The sequence below is a fragment of the Chlorocebus sabaeus genome, chromosome 7 (genome assembly GCF_047675955.1).
Source record: "Chlorocebus sabaeus isolate Y175 chromosome 7, mChlSab1.0.hap1, whole genome shotgun sequence".
NCBI classification, from domain to species: domain Eukaryota; kingdom Metazoa; phylum Chordata; class Mammalia; order Primates; family Cercopithecidae; genus Chlorocebus; species Chlorocebus sabaeus.
Window position 1 is genome coordinate 115,783,424 of NC_132910.1, and position 9,167 is coordinate 115,792,590.

The following is a 9,167-nucleotide window of genomic DNA, read 5'->3' on the forward strand; positions in this document are numbered from 1 at the left end:
GGCGTATGCCTGTAATCCCAGCTACTTGGGAGACTGAAGCAGGAGAATCACTTTAACCTGGGAGGCGGAGGTTGCAGTGAGCCGAGATCACGCCATTGTACTCCAGCCTGGGCAACAAGAGCGAAACTCCGTCTTAAAAAAAAAAAAAAAAAAAAAAAAGCTAGGCGTAGGCGTGGTGGCATGGGCGTGTAGCGTGTAGTCCCAACTACTCGAGAGGCTGAGGCAGGAGAATCACTTGAACCCACAAGGTGGAAGTTGAACCACTGCCACTCCAGCCTGGGTGACAAAGCAAGACTCCATCTCAAAAAAATAAAAAATAAAAAAGGTTCCAGTGGAATTGTAAAAACATAAATCATAAAAAATTTAAAAAGGTAAGGAGGAGTGGATGGGATCAAATATAGGTCTCATAAATTCCTTATGAGAAGTTGAGGGATTTCCCATCTCATGACGTCTTTTTTGTTTTTGAGACAGTTTCGCTCTTGTTGCCCAGGCTGGAGTGCAATAGCACGATCTTGGCTCACTGCAACCTCTGCCTCCCGGGTTCAAACGATTCTCCTGCCTCAGCCTCCTGAGGAGCTGGGGTTACAGGTGTGCGCCACCATGCCCAGCTAATTTTTTGTATTTTAGGAGAGACAGGGTTTCACCATGTTGGCCAGGCTGGTCTCAAACTCCTGACCTCAGGTGATCCACCCTCCTCGGCTTCCCAAAGTGCTGTGATTACAGGCGTGAGCCACCATGTCCAGCCTCATGACCTCTATTTTTAATCCTGATACACATATTTTTTTCAATTAAAAATTTTTTCCTGGTGTGAATTACTACAAAACATTATCTATATTGTGGATCTGGCTTCAAGTCATACAGGAAGTCATTTCCTATACCACGGTTGTAAAAATAGTCTCCAATATTTTCTCATATCTTCGTGCTTTTTAGAAGCATGCTTTCGGATGGGCATGGTAGCTCATGCCTGTAATCCCGGCACTTTGGGAGGCCAAGACTGGAGGATCACTTGAGACCAGGAGTTCCAGACCAGCCTGGACAACACAGTGAGACCGCATGTCTAAAATAAATAAATAAACAAATAAACAAATAAATAAATGAATGAAATAAAATAAACAGAAAAACGACCTTTTAGATTACTAGGGGCCCACAGAGCTGATTAAAGCAAATCTCACTCTCTCTCTTGATTCCTAATTTAATCACACTGAAAATTCTCTTGCTATGTAAATTAAAATATTCACAGGTTCCTGGGATTAAAACACGAACATCTTTGGGGCCAGGACATGATTTTGTCTACTACAGTCCATCTTCTGGTCCCAAACATGAACATCTGTCCCACATGCAAAATACTTTCACCTCATCTCAACATCCCCAAAGTCTCAACCTGTTACTATTGTAATATTGGTTATACAATTTTATTTTTCAAAAATCGTAGAACTATATACCAACAGTGAATTTTACTGAATATAAACATTAAAATGGGTATTGAAAAAGAGGAAACAGCAAAGGAGACTGAGAAGAAATCACCAATAAGGTGGGAAGAAACCAAGAGATTGTGCTGACCTGGAAGCCAAATAAAGAAAGTATATTAAGGAGGATGTAATATGGCTGGGCACGGTTGCTCATGTCTGAAATCCCAGCACTTTGGGAGGCTGAGGCAGGTGGATCACCTGAGGTCAGGAGTTTGAGACCAGCCTGGCCAACATGGTGAAACCCCGTCTCTACTAAAAATACTAAAATTAGCACAGCATGATAGTGGGTGCCTGTAATCCCAGCTACTCGGGAGGCTAAGGCATGAAAATTGCTTGAACTCGGGAGGCACAGTTTGCAGTGAGTTGAGATTTCACCACCACTGTATTACACTCAGGGTGACAGAGCCAGATGCTATCTTAAAAAGAAAAAAAAAAAAAAAGCAGTTCCAATTACATGCGCATGATTGCCATATGAAGTGTCTATACACACTCCTTCCAAGCCTGGATATAACGAATCTCTTTACTCTTGCCACTATGAGTCATGAAAATACCATTTAACTTGAATTTTCCTGATGAATAATGAGGTGGCACATCTTTTCACATAGTTTGGACATTGTGTTTCATCTACAAACTGCATGTATTTATCCTTTGCTTATTTTTCTTTGCTTTGCTTTTTAAATCTTAAATTCAATTAATATTTGAATATGTATAAGAATCAAGTTTTGAAACTCAAAAGGTAGAAAAGGATATTTTGAAAAACCTTGGCTCCTAGCCACCCAGTTCCCCTTCCCAGAAGCAACCAAAGTTATCAAGTTTTATAGTTTTAGGGACAGTCCATGCATATATAAAGAAAATGTACACATCTTTTCTTCTCTCTTTTTTTTTTTTTTTTTTTTTTTTTTGAGACGGAGTCTCGCTCTGTCGCCCAGGCTGGAGTGCAGTGGCCGGATCTCAGCTCACTGCAAGCTCCGCCTCCCGGGTTTACGCCATTCTCCTGCCTCAGCCTCCCGAGTAGCGGGGACTACAGGCGCCCGCCACTTCGCCCGGCTAGTTTTTTGTGTTTTTAGTAGAGACGGGGTTTCACCGTGTTAGCCAGGATGGTCTCGATCTCCTGACCTCGTGATCCGCCCATCTCGGCCTCCCAAAGTGCTGGGATTACAGGCTTGAGCCACCGCGCCCGGCCCTCTTCTCTCTTTTTATGCAAACAGTAGCATGCTATCAGTTGGCACCTGGCTCTTTTTATTCAAAAATTATTTGGAGATTATTTCCTTCTCAGTAAAGAAAGCTGCCTCATATTTTTTGACGGTGTTATTTAACCAATCCTCTACTGATGAAGACTGAATCTGTAGTTTCATTCTGGCTATAACAAATAATCATTGAATTAATGCTGTAGCATAGGTGGGACTATATTGCCAGGATAAATACCTGAAGTAGAGTAACAGGGTCAAAGGACATATGCATCTGTGATTCTTTTTTTTTTTTTTTTTATTTAATTTTTTATTTTTTTAACAACTGGTAATCAATTTATTAAAATAGCTGACTTAAGCATCTGCAGTGGTGACTTCCACCTCAACTCCTGGCTCAATACCGATGGAAGTAATCTGCATAACAATCTCAGAAGAACTGTGCAAGTCAATGAGTCGCTTGTGGATTCTCATCTGGAAACGATCTCATGTCTTAGAACCTTCACCACAGGAGTTTTTCTTGTAGTGATTCTCAAGGTCTTGGTAGGCATTCAAACTGGTCCTTTCCTTTGAGATTCTTTTCCTTTGCGCTTCTGATCAAGTCAGCACACACCTTTTCCAGGGATTTTGTGTTGCGGCTCCTTAGAGTGATTCGAATTCGGTGAATTGCCACCTCCGGCTCCACGGGTGTTTTTCCGGTATCCTTAACAGCCATGGCTGCTGTGCGGCTTCCTGACCGACTCGTTCCTCTGCAAGAGCGAACAGCGGTGAGTCAGGAGCAGGAGCTTGCGGGTCGGCGATCCACGGTACCTACGAGCGCGTCTTCCTCAAAGAACATTCTAACAGATATTTGGAAGTCTGCCCTGCCCTCCACAGAGGTTACCAACACGTCTCGGTAGGTTACAGGAGAATGCTGGTTTCTCTACAGACTCGCTCACATCAAGTGTTAACGTCTTTCCTCCATCCGCTTTGCTAACTCTGTGTCAATCACTGAGGAGTTCTCTTATTATAACGGAAGTTTATCATCTTTTCATAGGCTTAGAAACCATTCCTGTTTCCTTTACTGTTAACTGCTCATACACTTGGCCCTTTTGGAGGCAGTCATTCTTTTTCTTTTTTCTTTTTCTCTTTTTTTTTTTTTTTTTGAGACAGTGTTTCGCTCTTGTTGCCCAGGCTGGAGTGCAATGGCACGATCTCGGCTCGCTGCAATCTCCGCCTCCCGGGTTCAAGCGATTCTCCTGCCTCGGCCTCCTGAGTAAAACTGGGATTACAGGCACGCGCCACCACGCCCGGCTAATTTTTGTATTTTTAATAGAGACGGGGTTTCAGCATGTTGGCCAGGTTGGTCTCTAACTCCTGACCTCGTGATTTGCCCGCCTCCGCCTCCCAAAGTGCTGGGATTACAGGCATGAGCCACTGTGCCTGGCCTCTTTTTCTTATGATTTGTAGGATCTTTGGTGTTAGAGAATTCTACCCTTGGTCTGTGACCCTTGTCTGGGTAAAAAAAAATTTTTTTTTGAGATGGAGTCCCGCTCTGTCGCCCAGGCTGGAGTGCAGTGGCACGATCTTGGCTCACTGCAACCTCCAAGATTCTCCTGCCTCAGCATCCTGAGTAGCTGGGATTACAGGCACATGCCACCATGCCCAGCTAGTTTTTGTATTTTTAGTAGAGATGGAGTTTCACTATGTTGGCCAGGCTCATCTTGAACTCCTGACCTCAGGTGATCCACCCGTCTTGGCCTCCCAAAGTGCTGGGATTACAGGCCTGAGCCACCATGCTTGACTTTTCTCTCTCTTTTTTTTTTTTCTGAGATAGGGTTTTGCTCTCTCACTCAGGCTGGAGTGCAGTAGTGCAACCACAGCTCACTGAATCCTCAGCCTCCCGAGCTCAAGTAAATCTCCCACCTGTGCCTCCTGAGTAGCTGGGACTACAGGCATGGGCCACCACACACGGCTAATTTTTTTCTATGTTTTTGTAGAAACAGGGTCTCACTATGTATTCCAGGCTGGTCTTGAATTCCTGGGCTCAAGTGATCCTTCCACCTCCACCTCTCAAAGTGCTGAGATTACAGGGCGTAAGCCACTGCACCTGGCCTTTGTTAAAAAAAAATTTTTTTAGAGGTGGGGTCTTGCTATGTTGCCCAGGCTGGTCTTGAACTCCTGAGCTCAAGGGATCCTCTTGCCTTGGCCTCCCAAAGGGTTGGGATTATAGGCATGAACCACTGCACGTGGCCCCCTTTTTTTTTTTTTGAGCGAGACAGTCTCCCTGTTGCCAGGCTGGAATGCAGTGGTGCGATCTCAGCTCACTGCAACTTCCGACTTCCAGGTTCAAGTGATTCTCCTGCCTCAGCCTCCCGAGTAGCTGGGACTACAGGCACATGCCACCACGCCCAGCTAATTTTTGTATTTTTAGTAGAGACAGGGTTTCACCATGTTGGCCAGGCTGGTCTTGAATTCCTGACCTCGGGTGATCCTCCCGCCTCGGCCTCCCAAAGTGCTGGGATTACAGGCGTGAGCCGTGGAGCACAGTCTGGCCCCCATTTTTAACAATAAAATATTGGAATCAGCTGGGATTTAGTAGATATGAATTATGAGGCAGGGATATAACATAAGTTCTTGATGCTTTCCCTCGTTGTCTTCATAACATTTATCCTTTTCTTGGCAGGGCACCTGGGGCAGGATGATATGGTTTGGATGTTGTCCCTGCCCAAATCTCATGTTGAAATATAATCCTCAGGAGCACCGAGGGGGCTCATGCCTGTAATCCCAGCAATTCAGGGGGCCAAGATGGGCAGATCGCCTGAGGTCAGGAGTTCGAGATCAGCCTGGCCAACATAGTGAAACCCCATCTCTACTAAAAATACAAAAATTAGCCGGGCATGGTGGCACACGCCTGTAATCCCAGCTGCTGGGGAGGCTGAGGCAAGGGAATCGCTTGAACCTGGAAGGCAGAGGTTGCACTGAGCCAAGATCATGCCACTGCACTCCAGCCTGGGTGACACAGCGAGACTCTAATCTTAAAATATATGCAGATATAATCCCCAGTGGTGAATCTAGGGCCTGGTGGTGGGAGGTGTTTGGGTCATAGGGGTGGATCCTTCATGGCTTGGTGCTGTCTTCACAATAGTGACTCAGTTCTCACAAGACCCGGTTTTTGTAAAGTCTGGCACCTTCCCCTATCTTGCTCCTGCTTTTGCCAAGTGACAGGCCTGCTCCCGCTTTGACTTTCACTGTGAGAAAAGGCCCCCAGAGGCCTCCCCAGAAGTGGAGTAGATGCCTGCATCATGCTTGTACAGCCTGCAGAACCCATGAGCCAATTAAACCTCTTTTCTTTATAAATTAAAAAAATAAACATTGAATGAGCTAACTTTTCTGCAGTGCATTGAAAGAACATCTTTCGGCCAGGTGCGGTGGCTCATGCCTGTAATCCCAGCATTTTTGGAGGCTGAGGCAGGCGGATCACCTGAGGTGGGGAGTTCAAGATCAGCCTGACCAACATGGCGAAACCCCATCTCTACTGAAAATACAAAATGAGCCAGGTATGGTAGCACACACCTGTAATCCCAGCTACTTGGGAGGCTGAGGCAGGTGGATCTCCAGAGGTAGGGAGTTCGAGACCAGCCTGACCAACACGCAGAAACTCCGTCTCTACTAAAAATACAAAATGAGCTGGGCGTGGTGGCGTATACCTGTAATTCCAGCTAGTAGGGAGGCTGAGTCAGGAGAATCGCTTGAACCCCGGAGGCGGAGGTTGTGGTGAGCTGAGATCACACCATTGCACTCCTGCCAGGGCAACAAGAGCAAACTCCAAACTCCGTCTCCAAAAAAAAAAAAAAAAAAAAAGACCAATAAAAACACTTTTTTTTGAGACAGAATCTCATTCTGTCGCCTAGGCTGGAGTGCAGTGGCACAATCTTGACTCACAGTAACCTCTCTTCAAGCGATTCTCCTGCCTCAGCCTCCAGACTAGCTGGGACATCAGGCACGCGCCACCATGCCCGGCTTATTTTTGTATTTTTAATAGAGACGGGGTTTCACCATATTGGCCAGGCTGGTCTCGAACTCCTGACCTTGTGATCCATCTACCTCAGCCTCCCAGTGCTGAGATTACAGGCGTGAGCCACCGTGCCCAGACTGAAATATCTTTCATATACTAAATTCTCATATACACTTTGGTCTATTTCTAAATTTACTATTTTGTTTCATTGATCTAATTATTCATGGGCAGTAGCACACTGTTTTAATTATTACGTTATTATAATACACAATACCTTGTACTATTAATCCTCTCATACATAGATTGAGAGACAATTGCCATGTTTGTGACATCAAGACTTTCTATCCAAGGACACAGCATACCATTTCAAGTCTTCTTTTTATTCTTCAGTGGTGTTTTAAAGTTTTCTTCAAAAAGAGCTGGGTACTTCATCTTTTTTGTTATTATTGTAAATGGGGACTTTTCTTCAATTGTGTCTCCTAACTGGTAGTTGCTTGTATTAAAGGAACTGATTTTTACTTATTAATTTCATACCCAGAACCTTCCTGAATACTCTTATTTATATATTTTTGTGATAGTTTTTCTTTTCTTTTTTTTGGAGACAGAGTCTTGCTCTGTCACCCAGGCTGGAGTGCAGTGGTGCAATCTCGGCTCACTGCAACCTCTGTCTCCCAGGTTCAAGCAATTCTCCTGCCTCAGCCTCCCAAGTAGCTGGGATTACAGGTGCCTGCCAACACATCCAGCTAATTTTTGTATTTCTCGTAGAGATGGGGTTTCACCATGTTGACTAGGCTTGTCTTGAAATCCTGACCTCAAGTGATCTGCCCCCCTCAGTCTCCCAAAATGCTAGGATTATAGGCGTGAACCACCGTGCCCGGCCTGTAATAGTTTTCCTACTTAGGTTCTTTGGAGTTAGCTGGGTAGTCAATCATTATTTGATAAGAAAATGCAATCTATATAATTTCATATACTTTTTCTTATCTAAATATTTTGTTGGATCTTCCAGAACAATAAGAAATAGCAATAATATGAGTGAATATTTTTATTTCTGATGTTAATGGGAACATGTCTGGTGTTTCCTACTAACTTTATCCATTTATTTTATTTTATTTTAATATTATTTTTTAAAAGATAAAGAGATGGGGCCTCACTAAGTTGCCCAGGCTGGTCTCAAACTCCTGGGCTCAAGCAATCCTCATACCTTGTCCTCCCAAAGTGCTGGGATTATAGGCACGAGCCACCATGACTGGCCATCTGTTTTCTAACAGGTTACTTTTATCTTATTCATTTAAATTATAAATGTGGGCTGGGCACGGTGACTCATGCCTGTAATCTCAGCACTTTAACAGGAGTTCGAGACCAGCCTGGCCAACCTGGTGAAACCCCGTCTCTACTAAAAATACAAAAATTAGCCGGGCGTGGTGGCAGACGCCTGTAGTGCCAGCTACTGGGGAGGCTGAGGCAGGAGAATCGCTTGAACCTGGGAGGCAGAGATTACAGTGAGCAGAGTCTGCACCACTGTACTCCAGCCTAGGCGACAGAGTGAGAATCCGTCTCCAAAAAAACACAAAATTTATTTTCAAGAGACAGGGTGTTCATATGTTTCCCAGGCTGGTCTCCAACTCCGAGGCTCAAGCGCTTCTCCAGCGGTGGCCTCCCAAAGTGCTGGGATTACAGAAGTGAGCCACCATACCCGGCCCCAATTTGAAATTTCTATCTGAACATCTAGTTCCTCTATAATAACAGAAATGTCTTAAATATTTAATATGGGACTGGATTAATAGGAGCAGAGCTCTAAAAGGTTAACAAATATTCCTGAATATATTGTCATATGCAATCATCAATGGTACCTTTCCAATTGTATTTTATTTTATTTTATTTTATTTTATTTTATTTATTTATTTTTTTGAGACGGAGTCTCGCTCTGTCGCCCAGGCTGGAGTGCAGTGGCCGGATCTCAGCTCACTGCAAGCTCCGCCTCCTGGGTTCACGCCATTCTCCCGCCTCAGCCTCCCGAGTAGCTGGGACTACAGGCGTCCGCCACATCGCCCGGCTAGTTTTTTTTTTTGTATTTTTTAGTAGAGACGGGGTTTCATCGTGTTAGCCAGGATGGTCTCGATCTCCTGACCTCGTGATCCACCCGTCTCGGCCTCCCAAAGTGCTGGGATTACAGGCTTGAGCCACCGCGCCCAGCCTCCAATTGTATTTTAAACTGATTCTTTTTGGTATGTAAGAAAATCGTTGATCTTCATGTTTTATAGTTTGCCACCCTTGCTAATGGTTTTTCTTAAATTCTCTAGATGTCTAATGGTTAATTCTTAAATTTTCTTATTAATGTATAACCATCCCATGTACAAATTAATCCTGCTCCTTTATCCAGCTGTACTGATGAGCACTTTTCAACAACAGTAAATAGCAGTGATTATAAAAACGATCAGTCTTATCTCTTTTATTTCTGCTATTTTGCTAGTTTTTAGTGTATCCTAGAGATAAACTTTTAAACAAGACCTTAAAAAA

At 44.2% G+C, this 9,167-nt stretch overlaps 1 pseudogene; it reads right to left on the reverse strand.

Moving 5' to 3' along the window:
• Positions 1 to 2,803: 2,803 nt before the first annotated feature.
• On the reverse strand, positions 2,804 to 3,701 carry LOC119622146 (small ribosomal subunit protein uS10-like; annotated as a pseudogene).
• Positions 3,702 to 9,167: the final 5,466 nt, after the last annotated feature.